The sequence below is a fragment of the Neofelis nebulosa genome, chromosome X (assembly GCF_028018385.1).
Source record: "Neofelis nebulosa isolate mNeoNeb1 chromosome X, mNeoNeb1.pri, whole genome shotgun sequence".
In the NCBI taxonomy this organism is placed as follows: domain Eukaryota; kingdom Metazoa; phylum Chordata; class Mammalia; order Carnivora; family Felidae; genus Neofelis; species Neofelis nebulosa.
In genome coordinates, this window is record NC_080800.1 from 9550643 (window position 1) to 9570647 (window position 20005).

At 45.0% G+C, this 20005-nt stretch overlaps 1 protein-coding gene across 9 annotated transcripts in view; it reads left to right on the top strand.

The window, feature by feature from the left end:
• FRMPD4 (FERM and PDZ domain containing 4) overlaps window positions 1-20005 on the top strand; it is an 850869-nt gene that overhangs the window by 765594 nt on the left and 65270 nt on the right. The gene's annotated exons all lie outside the window — the stretch shown is intronic.

Genomic DNA, 20005 nt, shown 5'->3' on the forward strand with positions numbered 1-20005 from the left:
GTCATTAGAAGTTTTCCAAATGAAGCCATGCCTATTTTATGAGTGAATCCGCTTGTGTTCCGGGGGTGTAGAGGGATAATGGGTATGTGACACCCGTCTTTTGTAAATCGATTTTTTCAAGCACAATTGACGCAGAAGCTAAAGCTATCACAACACTTTAAACTGAGAAGGGGGTCTTCTAACATTTATGCTCTTTCATAACAAAAAGTACCCCTGCGCTTCGAAATGGCATTAAATGGAAGTGTTTCTGGGGTTTTCCGGAGAAAGTTTCTTTCCCAAGCTTAGCTCGGCTTCTGCTTCGTGGAAAAGCACTGGCTGGTCATGCATCCTTGGAAGAACTGGGAGGAGGGTAAGACAGAGAAATAGAAATAGAGGAAGCTTATTTTTCAGGTGAGCAATGGTTCCAGTTTTAGGGCAGGAAGGCCCACATCCTGGGAAACGGCTAGTCACCCTCATGTAGTATAGGCCTATTATAATGGAGCCTTCGCAGCTGGCTGGCAGAGTGCTTTGGTGGGGTGTCCGCATCTCCCCGGGGTGTGCCTCCACCGGGCCCTGAGGCTCGTGTCCGACTCCCCCTGCATCAGGAATGAGACCTCCGATTTTCCCATGGGGCAAAAATATATGACTCAGGAGTCACTGTGTGCTTTCAAGCCCTGGGGAGGGAGGTGCAGTGTTACCATTTGGAGTCACTTCTTTCTTGAGATGCTTGTGGCTGTCGGCGGGGACAGACCTCATCCAAGCAGGCTCTGAGCCTCCTATAGCCTTGCATCCGGAGTACCTTGTTTGGGCCTGATGGCAGGCCACACGGTTATTTTGTTTTCTCCTAGGTACACGCCTCTGTAATCATTTCTATTGATTTGTGTGTCCGGAGGATGATAGAAGAAAGAAAATGTCTGTGTTTGGGTTTCCTTGGACTGAATTGCTTGCTGTGGGACAGAGACAGAGCCAAAGCTGTCTAAAAGCATGATCATTTCTTAGCAATCCTACGGGGGGGGGCATCTAAAAAGAACCCCCCCCCCCATTTTTCCCTCTGCTTTAACACATTACGAAGGAAGTGGCCTCTCCATAAACAAAATCGCTGTAGGTCTTTATGGGCAACAGGGTTTGGTGAATATTCGTTGGCTAAATGCACGACAGCTCACACTCCACATCCAGCCTGCCACCTGTTTCTGCACCGCCCAGGAGCTAAGAATGGTTTTTACCATTTTTAAATGGTTGGCGGGAAAAGGGAGACTATTTTGTGACACACGCCAACCATGTGAAAGTCAAATTCCAGAGTCCGCAAATAACGTTTTGTTGGAAAACAGCCACACCTGGTCATGTGCGTGTTGCCCAAAGGTCTTGTCTCCCTATGGCAGCAGAGTCGAGCACTCGTGATAGAGACCCATCTATCCCTTTACAGGAAAGGTTTGTCAACCCCTGTTTTAGGAGATCCTGCAGGAACTAATTGCATTTTCTTTGGTGATTACTGCAACATTCCCACACACTTGATGAAGACGTTCCATTTGAAATGGAACGCATGTACGCTTTTTAAACATCATGAAGTACTTCGGGTGCATAAAACTTCCTGTCACGTGTCAAGGCCCACCCTCCGGGTTGGAGATCGGGAGGGCAATAGGAGAGAGCCGAGGTCTCCTTTGCTCCTCTGACTGGCATTGGCTGTTGACTCCCTTTCTGTCATCCATCCGTAAAAGCTCGCTGTCCTGTGAAGTCCATGCATGAATTCTTTGGGGGTGGGAAAGGAGGGCATCCTGGGAGCCACTCATAGGGCATACTGGGAGCTCGGTACCGAGCATGGGGGTCTGGCGCCGACAAGACCAGCTACCGTTCAAGTGATCTGCTTAACCCCATCACAGAGGCCAGGAGGTACCCTCTGCCCGGATCTCGGCCCTCTGACAACGCCAAAGTTCTAGATTTCTTACGTGGACTGGAGGAGGGAAGCGGGGGAGGGGAGGTGCTGGCTGGCAATAAAAGATCACATTGTACCTCTTCCTAGAAAGTTCTGGGGGGTCGCACTTGTTCGCAGCTCACTTTGGAATGGGGCCTGAGTGTCTCTTTGCAAGTGTCTCACTAGTATGTGAGAAGAGCACAGTTTCATTCCGGAATGTGGCCTGATGTCGTGGAATCAGGATCCGCCTAAGTTCCATGAGAAAAGAGACCTTGTCTGTGTTGTCCCCTCACGTGTCCCCATGACCCGGCCACAGGCCGGGCTCACAGGAGGCGCTCAGTAACAATGCGTTGAGTAAGCGGGCAGGCTCTGAAGAACACTCTGTGAAGACTATTGACTTCGATGGTTTCCCCCAGCCCTTCCTTCAGCTCGTGTTCTGCAAGTATGAATGTCAGCTGAGGGGTTTCATTCACTGATTTATCAAACCTTTTTAGGCACCCAGTGCATGCAGGACCCAGAGCTAGGCACCAGCCACAGGGGGCTCACAGCCCTCACTACCCTGATTAGTCATGGTGGACCTCCTCGAGACAGACAAGACCCCCACATCGAACCCTTGGGTGAATTTCTCAGAGTCAAAAAAATTTTGCTAGTGTGGAAAACACGTAGGCCCTGGATGCTGTTGAGCTGGTGGACATATCACATAGTCCTAAAGGCCTGCTCCCTTTAATCTCAGCGCAATACATTTATCTTTAGAAGAGTAACAAGGTGCTTTCTTTTAACCTAAGAAAGCCTAGTGCGATAACACGGTGCACTTCCCCGGGATGGAACGCCCTTGGTTGTAGCGTTCCTTTGGTGGCCGATGCCTTCCAACTCATTAAGCCAGAATTTGGAAATAATGCATTTCTCACTAATGAAAAAAGTTCATGTATTAGAAGATGTTCCTGTGCCTTCCCATGAGCTCAGTCGTCTGTCCGCCATATGCATACTAACCTAAAAATGTAGCTTGGGTAACATCGTCTCTGGGCTTCTCAGTCGATATGTGTTTCAATGTCTGTATCTTACACAAGATAAATTCCCTTTCTGTCCAATAAAATATCCCATTTTCTTAGCCACTAAGGAAATTCGGAAAAACACTCATCATTTTAATAAGCCTGTAAAATTCGCTCTTTAAAAATTGGCATCCATTTACTCCTGTAAGTGGTTCAGTCTTGTTTTGTTCTTTTTTTTCCCTCCCAGTACAGCATTTGCTCGTGAATCACTTTTTGTTTCCAGATACTTTTGTGTTTCTTTGTGCGTTCTTTTTCTTATCATTTGGTTGCTCTATGATAGCAAATTATTTATTTTTCTAGAGAAAATAAAAGAGTTTCTCGGAGACCAATTTACTACTATAGTAACCACATTTGGGGTTTTTCATGTAGCCTCAAAAAGCTGTAATTGCTGTGCTGAAATTAGACGAGTTCTGTTCATTTCACAGTTGTCTAAGTTGTTAACTCTCGCTCATACTTTCGAGTGGTTGAGGAGCAAAATCTTTGAAGAATCCGTGCCCTTTGCAAATTACCATATCTTTCTTCTTTAGAAGTATCCAAGGATAATTTCCCTTGGCTTTTCATAATTAGGCAAATTAACTTAAAAGAGTTCCCAACATTTTATTTTTGAAATCTATGGAGTATAATTGCTCGTAGACGTTATGAATTGTGCCCCATCCCTCAAGGCTAGCCAATCCAGTTGCATTTATTTGACTTCAGCAAACAATTATTGAGCATTAGCTGGGTACCAAACGTCATGTAGGATACTGGCGATGCATAAATACCAAAGACGTGATTCCTGCTCTAAAGGAGGAGACTTCTAACTAACGGCACTGTATTTACGAGTGTTGCAAGGCTGCGGGGGAGGGTAGTGTTCAGTGGGAATGTTTGGTGAGGGCAGATGGGGATGTGCAGGAATGTAGTGAAGTTGTAAAGGGTGGCTGTTGACCCTGAGTGGCAGGGCAGGTTATGGCTGGAGAGAGGGCTGTAAAATCGATCTCGCCTTTGTCCCCCGAACCCCCAGAGCCTCCTGATGGACACTTCCTTTCCAGCGTGCAGTTACGAAGATACACATTGCTCATGTGGCTATCCTAAACCACAACCTCAAAATCTGGTCCTGCAGCCGCCCCTCTAATGCGGCAACAAAGCTGCTGGCTTGCTTTAGACTAGAGGCACTGGTCTTTTGTGATTCGAGATTGGATAAAAAGCATGGACTTCTGCTTCCTCCACCCAGGAGAATCCGCGTGCGCACGCAGTTTCGCATAGAGTCAGAATGTTCCTGGAGGCCCGCAGAATCTGAACGTGCTGGCTCCCTTCCGTCCCTTTTGTTTCTATCTGAGTCTGAAGGTAACGGTGAAGAGCCAGATATGCGAGCAGCTCAGTCTTTCCCACCCTTCCAGCATAGCAGTGAAAGCTGAGGGTTGCCCAGCCCGTGATGAGAAGGCACAAGGGTTGAACTGGAAACTAGCTCCCCTTCTCCCAACTCTGCGACAGGGCAGCTCACCATCCCTCCATCTGTCTTCTGTCACCACCCAGGTTGATTATGCCTGCTGGTCTATGTAATGAGCTGTGCTCTAGGTACAGCCACATCTAGAGAAGATTGTCCACATCTCTGGGACGCATCACCCTTTCTATATTAATGTTCTGTGATTGCGGAGCAGTAGGGTTCTTCCAATAAGTATAATAAGAATAAGACTAGATGATAAATTAGTAACCATCACTTTAATTCACAAAGGACAAACACTAATTTTTAGTGGCATTCCTTTTCCCTAAGTGACTATAATATGTAAAAACACGCCAGGCAATGTACAAATTTCCTTCTAAAAAAAATTTTTTTTTAAGTGTTTTTTTTTTTTTTTTTGAGAGAGAGAGAGACACTGCAAGCGGAGGAGGGGGCAGACAGAGAGGGAGACACAGAATCCGAAGCAGGCTCCAGGCTCCAAGCTGTCAGCACAGAGCCCAACGCAGGGCTCGAACCTACGAACTGCGAGATCATGGCCCGAGCCGAAGTTGGAAGCTTAACCGACTGAGCCACCCAGGCGCCCCTGTACATATTTCCTTCTATGGCCAGGAAGATTATTCCAATAATTATGACCAGAATGCCCAAAAGCACAACTCATGTCTTCCCTAGAACACGTACCTCTCAACAAGACGGATGAGCCAACTCACCCCCACAATCACAGCCAGAGCTCTGTGTATAGCTTCGAAGGGTAACGTTTTTGACATTCAGGAGGAAAAAAGAGAATATGATCAATCACATCCCGACTAATGATGAGAGTTAATATGTATTAAGTCCTTCTTATATGCTAAACCCTTTCATTCCTTCGTACGAAGACCAGACAACACCTACACGGCGCTTCCAATACGCTGTCCTGTGTACATTTTGTATAGTAACTCATTTAGTCCTCACAGTGATTAATGGATACAGTGGTTACCTCTGATTTACAGATGGGGAAACTGAGGTGCAGCAAGGTTAAGGGAAGTGCCACCATCCCGCAGCTAGTAAGGGGTGGAGTGAAACCCAGTCTGGCTCCTGTAGTGACTGCTTCTAACCTGCTCATCACGTGTACTGCTTAGGACAGCCCTGTGAGCAAGGAGTGTTGATAGTACCCCATTACAGAATGGGAAAGGGGCTTAAAGAAGTTAAAGCACTTGCTCAGGGTGAGCAAGGAGGGGCACAGTCGGGGGTGGAAGAAGCCAGTATGAATTACCTGGACCTGTTTGTACCGAGGGGACCAGCCTGGTTATCTGGCATACCGAGTCCTCACTCCGTAGGGCCAACAGACAGCAGAGCTATATTTGGCCTCTAGAACCCAGATCTTAGCACCCACACCCTCCATTTGGGGATTGTACGCAAAGAGCCCGTCTCCTGTCCCAGGTTGGCCGAGCACTCACTTTGATTTTAGCAGGAAGTGCTCAGGAGTACCTGGCTGTTGTAATTCGTGGAAGACCGGCAAGCTTAATAAGGCCGAGAGAAACCATTTAGAAGGGACCTGTCGAAAAATTAGATCTCAGCCCATCTGTCTTCTTATCAGTCTCTCTCCTCATCAGAATTATAATGGAAAGTCAAATCAGATCATGTTCCAGGGGCGCTGTGTCTGCAAAAGAATATATTAGGAGGGTCACCTTCCTGTCTAATTTCGGCTGGGCTTAGATGCATCACGATGCTGCTTAGTAAAATAACAAAGCCAAGAACATCTACGGAGCGTCGGGCATATAAAATATGCATGATGATGTATGATACAATAAGGCCTTATTATGGAAAGACCAGCAAGCAATTTCAGCGAAAACACGAAAGAACAGGCCCTTGGTATGCTGACACCACACCTTGTAGACTTACCTGATACGTTTTCTGACAATTGCAAATTACAGAGCCTGGGGAGAAAGAGGTCAGCAGTTCTAGAAAATGGAACGTGTGCGAAAACATTCTAATAAGGACAAAGTAGAAAAGGCGATTTGGGTCCATAGTTCATAAAGGTGATAATGAAAATTAAGAAGAAAAATGGTGTCGTTCAGATTATTTCAACATCCCTTATATTTTGTTAACGAGCACCGCCAACTCTCTCGGCACATCTCGCCATTACCGTACATGCTCATGTGCAACTCGTGTGTGGAAAATGAGCGTCGAAGATTGGAGAGTCACAAAAAGTTTAAAACTAGGGCATGTTCTCAATTAGCTCATATGGTTGACACTACTGAATACCTTAACATCTTATCTATATGAAGAAAAAAATGGTAGGGGCACCTGGATGGCAACCAACTCTTGATTTCGGCTCAGGTCGTGATCTCACGGTGTGTGGGTTTGAGCCCCGCGTTGGGCTCTTCACTGACAATACAGATTCTCTTTCTCCTTCTCTCTCTGCCTCTCTCTCTCTCTCTCTCACTCAAAATAAATAAACTTAAAAAGCAAAAATCAAATATTAAAAAAAAATGGTAGAAGATGATTATTGGCCCTATGCTGTGTTCTGTTAATCCTTTTGAAGTACAAGTTTATAAATTAGTCCACACACTTTCTATATATAAGTACTGAAAAGACCAAACAAACAAACAAACAAAAATCTTGGTGAGCCTTCAGTCAGAACGTGACCAGGACCAACTCTAAGCCCCATTCCCTAGAGATTTTACTAGAAGGTCTCAAACGCTCAGCACCAGAGCCCATCTCTTCAGGCAACCCAGCGGGTGGGCAAGAGTCTCTGTCCCAATGCTCAGATGTGCAAGAAGTGTATTTTTTTTTTTTTAAGTAAGCACTATGCCTGGGGCGCCTGGGTGGCTAAGTCGGTTGATCATCCGACTTCGGCTCAGATCATGACCTCATGGTTTGTAACGGTTATAACTCTTTAATATATGAATATCCTAGTATTTAAACATCTCTGGAGATCTTCTTTTTAGTCTTGGTCATGTTCATCCAGGAAAATGACAAGTTCCCCTGGAGAAAGAAGGCTTAGGGGAGATTTTGAGTTTTGCCACATACCAATTCATTAATTCTAGGGTATTTCCTCAAGCATACCCTTTCTTCATTAAAAAGTTCTGCATCTAGGGGCGCCTGGGTGGCTCAGTCAGTTAAGCATCTGACTTCAGCTCAGGTCATGATCTCAGAGTTCATGGGTTTAAGCCCGTGTCGGGCTCTGTGCTGACAGCTCGGAGCCTGGAGCCTGCTTTGGATTCTCTGTCTCCCTCTCTCTCTGCCCCTCCCCTGCTCGTGCTCTGTCTCTCTCTGTCTTTCAATAATAAATAAACGTTAAAAAAAATTTTTTTTAAGTAAGCACTCTGCCCAATGAGGGGCTTAAACTCAAAACTCCAAGATCAAGAGTTGTGTGCTCTACTGACTGAGCCCCAGAAGTGTATTGTTATTTATCCATTATATAATAATCCGAATTTTATTCCAAATCCCCACTCTAGTGTCCGGTCGGTTCATTCCCTTGCCACAGTGCCGAGTCTCCATCTGGGGGCATTGCTGTAGCAGGAGGAGGCACTGGGGGAGGTGAAGCGTGTGCCCTCTGCCCCCATCATCCATTTCGCTAGAACTTGTTGGGATATCTTTGTGCCCAGCTGGTCTGCCTTTGCTCAGTCACCTAGGCGCGGAGCTGCCATGGCATCCCTTGTTCACCACTGTCGGCCCTTCCTTAGCCACCTCTCCGTCATCGTGGGTGCGCTTACCCCTCCTGAGCCAAACTGGGACATAGACTACTCTCTGGGGCTCTTTTCCTCCAAGATCTGGTCCCCCCTCCCAGAGTTCTGACTACGAAAGAAAGCCCAGATCATTGTAGTCTTTAGTTCCACCAGACTATTTGAAGGTTCCCAGTGGAATCTTCCTGGAGGAAAAGCTCTTGAAAGGAGGGGAAGGATGCCTGCTCTTGCATAGGCACCCACAATTTGGTGCTTTTCTGCATACCCTAAGATCCACTCTGTTCCCCCTCCCTCTGACCAGTGTCCATGCCGGAGAGGAGGAAGCTTTCCTCTGATTTGCTGAATGTCCTTCCCAGCCTTTAGTTTTTATCTTCAGTTCTTAGAGCCTAGATATTTTTCCACTTCTGTCGCAGCCCTGTCCTGGACTGATGAGTGGCGTGTGAACTGGCTGACCACATGGGGAAAGAAATGAGCGGGGAGGGCATGGAGATGAGAGGGGAATGTCGGTGAATATTCCAAAATATTATCCTGCTCCCTGATGACAAGACATGTTGTGGCATAGAAATCAGAGCGATTTGATTTCAAATGCCACCTCTGAAATGGATTAGCTGTGTCTGATGTTGGACAAGGGCTTAATTTATAGTAATCCTGTGTCTTGACCCATAAAACGAAGATCTGTTGTAAGAATTAGATAAACCAGAATGAGAGAATGTATGTGAGAACACTGTGCGACTTGTAATCAGTTAGGTCTTTGTGTCAGATGTTGTCATTAATGCTCTTGACGTTGCAGAGTAGGAGGTTGGAGCACCATGCAGATATTCCGTCCAAACCATGGAGAGGAACCTGAAATTTAGTTCCAAGGAAGAGAACTAGGAATTTAGTCTTTCAGGATAAAGAGAACTTGAGGAACGATGAAAAAACCCAGAAGGCCGTCAGTTGGTTTGCCAAGGCTGGCCCCCAGAGCTCTAGAACCCAGCAGTGATAATCGTGAACTTGACTTGGGGATCCACACAGGTGTGCAGCCGTGCGTTGGATGAGGTGCTGGCCAGAACATGAGGGATTTAACTGTTGTGTCCTATGTGTGAGGTGGTTGTGGGACTATTGGCATGTGCCTTGCTGAGGTTAAGATTAGGTTAGGAACATCCTAAATCAGGAGTCGGCAAACTTTTTCTGCAAAGGACCAGGTTGTAAATATTTTAGGCATTGCCGGCCATATGGTCTCTGTCACAGCAACCCGATTCTGCCGTTGTAGCACGTGAGCAGCCATAAATAATATGTAAACAAATGAGTGTGGCTGTGTTCCAATAAAACTTTGTTTACAAAAACAGTGGGGGACCAGATTTAGCCCCCCCCCCCCCCCCTGCTGCCTGCCTGTTGTCTGCTGGCCCCTGGCTTAAACCGATGAAAATGTAAAGGGACCAGTTCTGAAGATAAGAGGGCAATAGGGACAGGACAGTGAAACAGAGGGTTGGGAGGGGGGGGGGGAGTTTGCTAGGGATCATAATAAACAAAGCAAATATTGTGGACTCCCTGGCCACCTAAAATCCTTTTTGGAAAGTGGAGAGATGGGGAGAAAAGTAAGAAAACAAGCAAACAGGTAAACATCACAGACTTCTGTAGTGTTTTCACTTATCCTCCCTAGTCAGCCCCCAAAGTTAATTACTCCCATATCTTCAGCCACTGAAATGTACATACATCTTTATTATAATCTATACCACACAAGGTTATCTGTGTTTGTGAACTTGTCCATCTTTGTCACAAGTGTGTGTTTTTGTTTTGTTTTGTTTTGTTTTGTTTTGTTTTGTTTTGAGAGAGAGAGGGCAGGGAAAGAGAGAGAGAGAGAGGATCCCAAGCAGGCTCTGCACTATCAGCTCAAAGCCTGACACAGGTCTTGAACTCATGAACCGCGAGATCATGACCCGAGCCAAAATCAAGAGCCTGATGCTTAACCTACTGGAGCCACCCAGGCGCCCCACAAATGTGTGTTCCTTAGTGACAAAGACCAGGATTAGGATAACACTAGCTGCTGTGACAAACCCCAGACTCTACGGTGCTTCAGTCACAATAGGAATTTGTCAATCACATAAGGTCCATAATGAGTGTTCCTGATGGGCGGACCGCTCTCCTTCAGCGGAGAGTCCAGGGACACAACCCAGACCCTACCTGTTTTGTGACTGGCCATCTTCAGCACACGGCTTCCAGTTTGTCCTTGTCAGACTGCAGACGGGGAAGAGCTTGGAAGGGCACGTTGGAAGGGTTGCCTGGGCCAGGCCTGGAAGGGGCGGGGGTGGGGCCGAAACGGCACTTCCAGTCTCCTTCCTTTGGCAAGAAGCCAGCCACATGGATGACCCTACCTGCACAGGAAGCTCTGTGCCGTCCGGGAGCCTGATCGGTGGCGGGAGCGGGCACGCAGAGCCCAGAGCCACTTTCTGCACAGACGCGATTTTATGTGTCACGCTAGCCTTCCTGCCTGGTGCAGTGCTCAACACAAAACTGAAAAGAGATTTTTTTTTTTTTTTTTTTTTTTTTTTTTTTTTTTTTTTTTAGGAATACCTCTAAAAGCGAGCGTAACACAGACCTGCCTTTTAAAAGATTACGTGCAATTTGTCTCATTAGTCTTTTCATCAAACCTAAACAAGCCGATAACCTTTTCAGCAGTGGCGCCGGAAGCAGGTGCATTGTTTGTCCCCTGCTTTCACATATGTGTTGGTTTTAGTCTTGCCACCTGTGTTCCAAACGTCTCCACCACTTCACCAGCATGGCTCACGGTCTTATCTCTATCTGCCTCACTTTTACTGGCTGCATTCTTTCTTCTCAACTGCCTCACACCACCTTAGACTCTGCTCGTAGATTTGAAATGAGGCATCTAGGGAGTGGTTTCAGTTACCGTTCTGAAATTCAACTGCCCCTTTCTGCAGCGTCAGGTCTCGTACCCAGCATAACCAGAGTTATACTTATGCCCACGCTGAAGGTGACCTCTGGTGTACTTTAAACTTATCTTTTCTCGGGGCGCCTGGGTGGCGCAGTCAGTTAAGCATCCGACTTCAGCCAGGTCACGATCTCGCGGTCCGTGAGTTCGAGCCCCGCGTCAGGCTCTGGGCTGATGGCTCGGAGCCTGGAGCCTGTTTCTGATTCTGTGTCTCCCTCTCTCTCTGCCCCTCCCCCGTTCATGCTCTGTCTCTCTCTGTCCCAAAAATAAATAAATAAATAAATAAATAAATAAATAAATAAATAAAACAAAAAAAACCTTATCTTTTCTCGAAGAAAAGCAGCGGGGGGCTCTAAAGGTTGTATTTATGCCTTCTCTGCATTGTTTACATGTGAACTTGCAGACCAGCCTCCTCCCTTCCTAACTGAGTCGGCCTCCTAGCTATGGGATCTCCATGTGCCCCCTTGGCGTGGCTTTGCAGAATGTAGTGGCGTGAAACAGGCAGCTCTCAACCAGCTGTCAGTCGGGGCGGGTAACAGCTTTAGAGTCCCCATCCCCCAGAAGTTTGTGATGGAAGATGATGGGTGTTTTGTGGGAGGCCATTCTTCACCACGCAGGTCTGTCCTTGAATGGAAGGAAACTTAACATCTGTGGCCCCATCTGCTAAATCCTAGTGGTGCTCCCCAACACTTGGGGATGTTCTCACCCCATTGAGGACCACTGGAGATGACAGTTATGAAGTCTCGCCTTAAGCGTACTATGATCGGTAGTCGACCCAACTCACCTTCTTCTCAGAGGGTGCAGTTTCAAATCCCTGCAAATGAACGATTCCCCGGCGAGTGGGAATGTCCAAAGATGGTGAAATATCCGTGAAATGGTTGAGGAGAGAAGAGGGGAGGTAATGAGGCAAGTCCTGTCCCGTTCCCAAGCAACAGAGCAGGGAGCAGGGAGGCAGCAATTACCAAGAGCCACCCTCTCCCTGCTGGGAGTCCAGATGGTATGGTAGCAGAGACCCCGTGTTCATAAACTAAATGGTAAGACAGTGAATTTTAGTTATAAATAGGATCTATAAAAATGTATTGGCTTATAAATCTCCGGCAGAAAAAGATTCTTTGAACAAGTACGATGCAGGCAGAGATTTTGTCCTCCCTTGCCACTCTTTTGCTACTGTGTTTTTTCGAGCAAACAAAGCAAGCACCATTTTTTGAGCCCACCCCTGTGCCACATACACCAAATCCTAGCATACCTCTGTGATCGGGAGGAAGGAGAGTCATTTACAGTTAAAAAAACAAACAAACAAACACGGTTAAACACATGCTGACTGTATGCTGGGCTCCAAGCTTCGCTAGTGAGTTCCGGAATTTGCTCAAGGTCACTTAGCCATACTTGAGGAAGCCAGGAAGTCAGTTCAGTGTCCATCTATGATACGTACTCTCTGTTACTCCATGTTGTCCCTTGGTGCCTGAGTCACATCCCCGGGACCCTTGCATGACCTGAACAAGACGGCAACTCTCCCAGGACACAACTGAGAATATGTTTCCCGCCAGGTCACTGGGTAGGAATTATTTTTTAAATTTTTTTTTATCTTTTAAAGTTTATTTTTTGAGAGAGAGAGAGAGAGAGAGGAGCGCACACTCACATGAGTGGGGGAGGAGGAGAAGGAGAGAGAGAGAATCCCAAGCAGGCTCCCCACCTAGAGCACAGAGCCCAACGTGGGGCTCAAACCCACACACCATGAGACCATGACCCGAGCCAAAGTCGGACACTTAACCTCCTGAGCCACTCAGGTGCCCCAGAAATATTTTTCAAAAGGATGTTTTTTAGAACTGGTGTTAGGGGGTTACCATTTTGTACACACTACCTAGTCTCTTTTTTATGTTGGACCACATGCATACCCACGGAAAACGGAGACTGTCTTTGACACCATTTGCCCACTCGGAAATAATTTTTGATTCCACATGCAAACATATGAGCCTATCAAATCAGCTTTTATTTCATCATTTTTGCATATTAGTATCCTGTATATTATAAATCAGTCTTTACTAAGCGTACCAAATTATATTCCACGACGTAGTAGTCATTAAAAAGCAGTTAATAAGCCATTTGATTACAACTTAAAAGATGAAATAGGAACTCATTTACTCTGTGAGTTACTTCTGTTTGGACAGGCAAGTACAAAAAAAAAAAATGCGGATCTTGGCATTTAGACAGAAGAAGGTGTAATTTATTATTATTCTAAACAAGATTCCACTTCTATTTCAACACCTTTGCCTTTTTGTATTCTGAGTATTTCCCATGTAAACAACCAAGGCAAAATTCATTGCTGATTCTAGATCAAATAATAAAGGATCCAGCAAACAAAAGATTTGTTAGTTTCCCCCCATATGAGAACTTATCACTATTAAACATCTTTCTTTTCCTTTTACCTCCGTGGTGATGTCTATGTATATTTTTATGCACAAAAGAGTCTACATCTCTGTGTCTAATAAATGGGATTGCTCTGTGGACTGAGCATTCTTGGGTTTTTACAAGAAGCATGTCAAAGCTGAATTTTCATCACCCGCTCTGAAACTCTGCCCCAGGGTGTTTTCATTTATATTTAATGTTAAATCAAGTATATTAGAGGTGGAACAGACTGTTCTTTATCGAACCCAATCAACAGTATCAGCTCACTTTGAATTCCCGGAAATCACATAGGGAATGTTCTTTCTCATAGAGCACTTCAGGGTATCTGGGTGACTTGGAGCTTGGTAATTTCAAAACTGAATAGCCAAACACAGGAACAAAGGAAACCTCTCTCGGGATTTATAATAAAAAATAAATAAATAAAAAATACCAAGCTTGCGGAAAGATTCCAAAAGTGTGAACATTTCGAAAAAAAACTCACGCACATTTCTCACCCTTTAATTTCCTGCATATATTATGTTTCTTAAACACAGCAAGGTACCAGTTTCCATTATTTTGCAAAGTAATACGATGCGTGGGAGGCCCCTAAAAGTGCGTTTCCTCTGTAATTTGTTTTCTTTTCTCCATGAAGCCCCTTTCCTTGGGCTCTCGAATATACAGTTTGTCTTATAAGTAGCACAGCTGTGATTACGAAGAGCCTTTCAGGTAGAAGTGAAACATAGTTCAAACTGGCTTAAGTGAGAAAGTGAATCTACTGGCTGATGGAAGTCAAACGGACCTATGGTGGAGCTGGCCAGGCATACGGGGAGGCAGCTGCTGAAACCCGATGGTACCACAAATCCTTTGCCCCCCATCTCTTGCCTTGGCCCACTTTCCTGTGTGGGCTTCTTTAGGAGAGCTCTCTCCCAGTAATAAGGCTAAATCAGAGCTCTAGGTTTGCATGCCACCAACTCAACAGCTCAGAGGGGTGAAAGACCACCATTTCCCACAAAAACGAACCCAACGTCCCAGACAGAGCTTTTACTTGTCCACTAAGGTGACCGTCTACCCCTAAATAAATCACTGGCACTAAGGGAGTAGACTCTGCCTCCCGTGCAGAGCAGGGGGTGGTGGTGGTGGCATTTTTAGAATCTAAGAGTTGGAGAGGTGGGTTCTGCAAAGGAAATCTGGGGGCCATTGCTAAAAGAATGGACCGGATCCTGATCAAGCAAAGGAAACACCTGCCATTATTACTGGTCGCTTGTGGCTGCAGGTTGTTTTGGAAACGTTTGATTATGGAAAACCTTGAAAAGGATCATAAGTGTAGAGAAAAGTATAGTCAACCCATGCTCCCATCACCCAGCTTCAACAGTCATCAACTCATGGCCAATCATCCATACCCCAAGACACCCCCCTTACTCTTTCATGATATTGAAGCAAACCCCACATATTCCATTCCGTCTATAATAATTCAATATGTATCTCTAAGATATCAGCATTCTTCATAAAAATTACAAACCCAGGGGCGCCAGGGTGGCTCAGTCAGTTAAGCGTCTTGAGTCTTGTTTTTGGTTCAGGTCATGATCTCATGGTTCATGAGATAGAGCCCCTCGTCAGTCTCTGTGCCAACAGCCCTGAACCTGCTTAGGATTCTCTCTCTCTCTCTCTCTCTCTCTCTCTCTCTCTCTCTCTCTCTCTCTCTCTCTGTCCCTCCCCTGCTTGGGTGCACTCTCTCTCTCTCAAAATAAATAAATAAACATTAAAAAAATTAAAAACCCATAATAGCATTATCACACCTAACAGTATACAATATAATCAAATATTCACAGTATTCCTATTTCTTCCATGGTGTCTCATAGCATAATTTCTTGTTATGGTATATGTTTTTTTTATGTTTATTTATTTTGAGAGAGACACAGAGAGCATGAGCAGGGAAGGGCCAGAGGGAGGAGGAGAGAGAATCCCAACCAGGCTCCACGCTGCCAACGCAGACCCCCCACATGAGGCTGCATCCCATGAACCAGGAGACCATGACCTGAGCCGAAATCAAGAGTCGGAGGCTCAACTGACTGAGCCACCCAGGTGCCCCATTATCAGGATAACTTAAAAGAGAAAATATTTGGTTGCCCTGGTGAACAATTCAGATAAAAGGCAGGGTACATGTTTAATTCTGTCCCTTCATTTGCCACTTTATTTACCAGTTTTCAAAACGAGTTGTTTCACTGTCATTTCTCCCCACTCCCAATTTTTTTTAAATGTTTATTTTTGAGAGAGAGAGAGAGAGAGAGAGAGAGAGCACGAGTAGGGGAGGGGCAGAGAGAAGGAGAATTGCAAGCAGGCTCCGTATTATCAGCACAGAGCCTGACGCAGGGCTTGAACCCACAGACATGTGGGAGCAGGACTGGAACTGAAATCAAGAATCAGATGCTTAGTGGACTGAGCCACCCAGGTGCCCCAGGACAAAAAGGTTTTATCTAATCCCATCTATAATCTTTATCTCCTTTTTCTCAAACTAAATCCCAGTTCTCAGTGACCCTATCATGATTTCTCAGCTTTATCCCACACCACACACATTCCAGCCTCAGAATAACAATGCTGCCACAAATAACCTGATTACCCGACTCGAATTTGAAGATATTTTTGTCGCCATTCTATTTGTCTTTTTGTCCTATCTCACAAGGATGCTCAAAATACTGTTTTAAAACCACTTGGGACAGTTCCTCTCTTTGTCACTCTGCCTCTAATTATGTGCGGCTATAACCATGCGTCCAACAGGATACACGGGCTCTTTATTTCATTTTACAAGCAATATTTAGGGATTTTATTTAGCTGTGTTTTATAATTATGTCTGTTTTCATGATTCCCAAGCCAAAGCTACAAAATGTATGTCCAGGGAAGTGTAAATTCTGTCCATGTCCTCTCCTTCCCTATTTCCTCCCATATATATGTAACGCTTATTTTTTTTATTTTAGGTTGTGGTTCATTCTTCCACTGTTTAATATGAGCACATGCTCCCAATTTCTCTCCATTCTTAGAAATCATAGTGAACTAGACATACTTTTTTCACTTAACTATATATCCTAGCGATCAATACCTCATGTCATCATGTTTTTTACACACACACGTGTCTGTTTGTTGGTGACTCATCATAATTAGGAAGACGTGTATTTTTATTCAGGTGGTTGTCGTTAGACCGATGCCTTTACGTAATGACCTAGTCTCCCCGCCACAAGCACACCCCCACCATTTTTTATTTGTTGTTTATCTTTTGGTGTCCTACTCTCAACATTTTTTCAATTAGCTAATAACCTCATCTTTGCCCTTCTTGCCATCTCCTTGAACATTTAACTTGAACTAAGATCTTTATACTCACAATCCACGTTAATACTCAGAAGGCCTGCATCTGCCTACCTCTGCTCTCTGTCACCTTTCCTTTTTCTCTCCTCATTTTTAGATAGATGTATTAAGATATCCACCTCGTAGAATAGAGCCAACACAGGGGCTCCCTGTCACCCAGCATCAGAGTGGTAGTTGTACAGGGACCATGAGCTTGTGCCCCACTGCTCTGTAGACACGTCTCTGGCGTGTGCTCCCTGGATGGGCATCTCTCACTTCTTGGGAGGACCTGTAGGCAATTCCAAGGTTTTTCTGGTCTCTGAGCCTACCGAGGCCCCTTTGTCATCCCTCCAGTTCCTCCCACACAGACACCATTGGTTTGATTTGGGCATCCATGGCGATATCTCACACCTAGTTTTGCTGGGGTGTTGTCATGGGTTTTTGGCTTTGCTGTCTGAGTTGCTTTCCCTCTTTTTATGGGGTGACAGCATGATTCCAATACTATTTCACCAACTTCACATAATCCTCCAATGGCTGCAGATTTTATCAAAAAGCATGACATCTGAAGAAGTATTTACAAATATTCAGTCTCTCTTCTGATCATGTAGCTCTTGGAATTCAGGAAGTCTCTTGCAGTCCTAGCAAACATATAATCAAAGGGTAACGATCATGGGTTCGGGCGAACTCCTGCTCTTTTTCATAAAGCAGAAACAATCGTATATTATGGAAAAAACAAAAAACGTAGCTGTTTTGTTGGAAACAAATGTTTTCTTTTTTCCTTAGACGTGAACAGCAGACCAGTTCTTATGGCACGCCTATAATTTGCCATCTGAGGTTTAAATGTTGAGAATTTTTTACTCGTGGACATCAAACAAGGCATAGATTTAAAAATTTGACTTCCTACAATGTAAAGAGTCTATTCATAAAGTAGTGTGGGAAATATTTGATCCCCTGAAGGCACTGCCTCCTGCCAGTGCTATTTTCATGCTATATGTTCTGTGATTAACATATGTGAGTGAGTAGCAGACTCACGGTAAAGATTTCCTTTATTTTCAGAATAATGATATAGAGGCTCAAAGGATACAGTATTTTCTTGAAGTTCTGCAGTTGTAAATAGCAGAGCCCAGAGTCTAAAACTGATGCTAAGTGGAACGAAAATGGAGAACCATTGAACCGGGCCAGGCAGAAACTGTGCACACCATTTTCCACACAAGAAGGGATTCTAGCAGTTTCCACTGGAGAAGAGGCCCTGTACTTTTCATTTGCCCCAAGGATGGTGAGGAGAGGAGGGGGAATGAGAAGCTTGTTGAAAGGCTCGGGTAGTCTAAACATTGCGGTTCAATAGATCTCTCTCTTTTTTTTTCTCCCAAGTTTTATAAGCTATAATTCAGAGAGGCACTAGGGTGGTATCTGCCCACCTCTGGATTGAAAAAGAAACACGGAATCAAGGCTATTTTAGGCATCTGTCAGGCTGTAATTACCTCTTTGCTCAGAGAAATCTTTATGTAAGACTAATGCAGATTGGCATTCCTTCGGTTTAAAAGAACATTTCCAGTTATCCTTTTAAAAGAAGGATCCTTATTAATGATGGGTCTTTCAATATGTTTTGATAGAGAGAAAATGTTCCCAAGATGGCCTTGACATGGGAGATTTTACTTTTAATCTGGTCTGTTTCTTATTTACTTGCAAGCCCCTAATACTTTGAATTTTCTTCTTCAACTCTTTCTAGTTCAGAAATCCTCGAACGGCATTTAGTCAAACCTGGACTTGTCCATTTAAATCCTCTACAGAACGTTTGCCTGCATTGTGACCACTTGTTTGCTGGTCTTGGGTCGGGCTTCCAGAAGTTCACCCTGAGAGGAGGATCCATGTGCCAGTGATGTCATAGGAAGAGTTCCCAGGAAAAATAAATAGGGGAGTGGGGAATTCAGACTTAGAAGAAAAGGAGGCCAAACAAAGATGCCATGTCAAGCCAGATTCCAGATCGGTGTCTTTGGCTCACTCCCCAAGGGAGCAGAGCCACCTGCCATCCTCCTCTACCACAGGACAGTTACTGGCCAGCGTCTGCCCCCAGAACATGTAAATTCCCACTGAGGCAATGGCCAACTCCGTAGCATAAGGATGTTTCCTGGATGTTTCCTGAACAAAGGGTCAAGTCCAGTCGCTGGATGATGGGAGTCAAAGCCCTTGGGATCAGCATATGCACTGGATACTGACTGCTGGTGCTGCTTCCGCTCGGCTCTCTCGAGCAGACAAGGGTGCATAAGAAATGCAAGTTCAGCTGTGTCTTCCAGAAACACATCCAATATCAGAGACCCCCTGTACCTAATCCAACATTTGTTTCTAGCCCAACATTCCATACTTACCATTATCTCTAGAAAAAGGACTTGAGAGTGAATTAATCTAACTAGAAAAAAGACCTGATATAAAAAGAAAAACATGCTTTTCTAATCTTTAACTCACACCATAAATATGCGACTAAAGCAGCCTGAATGTTTTGACTGGGGTGACAGATCCCCAGCTACTTGAATGCCGCTGGAAAGAGTGGATGGTTTTTCAAAGAAATGATCCTATCCATTAACTGTAACTGTGTCAAAGAGAGCCGAATGCAAGGAAAATGTCTGAGTCTGAGCACTTCCCTGGGTGCTTGAGATATTTAAGCAACACGGCCATCCTGATACAAGCCAAAAGTCAAATCCTATTGTTACTGCCATTTTAGAGGTGACAAAACTTAAGACTCAAAGAAACAAAATGTGTTCATTCGATAACTATTTATTAGGCACCCACTGTGTGCCAGACCTGGTGGTAGTTGCTGGGTACGGAGTAGCGAACACAGACCCGGGCCCTTCCTTCCTCGAGCCTGTGATCTCGTGAGGAAGTTGGACAGTAAGTGGTGAAGCGAGCAAATATATAGATAATTACACTCACGCTAAGTGCCGTGAAGGAAGAGAAAGTGACACTAACAGGAAGAATGATGGCATAGGAGTGGGAGACTCAGGGAAATCCTGAGTGATGAGGTGCATTTAAGTTGTTCCTGAGAGGGTGGGAAAAGTCAACCAGGCAGAGTGGAGGGAAGAAATGAGCTTCGAGAAAAATAGGACAGTGTGGCTGTCATTGACCCGCAAAGGGAAATATGGTATGAAAAGGCTAGAGAGAGAGAGAGAGAGACAGGAACTGAGTGATGGAGGTCTTCTAGAGTGTGGGTTAGCTCATTGTGCGCCAAGAGCCAAATCTGGCCCTTTGCTTGTTTTTGTAAATCAAGTTTTGTTGGAACATAGCCACGGACCATATTGTCTGTGGCTACTTTTGTGCTGT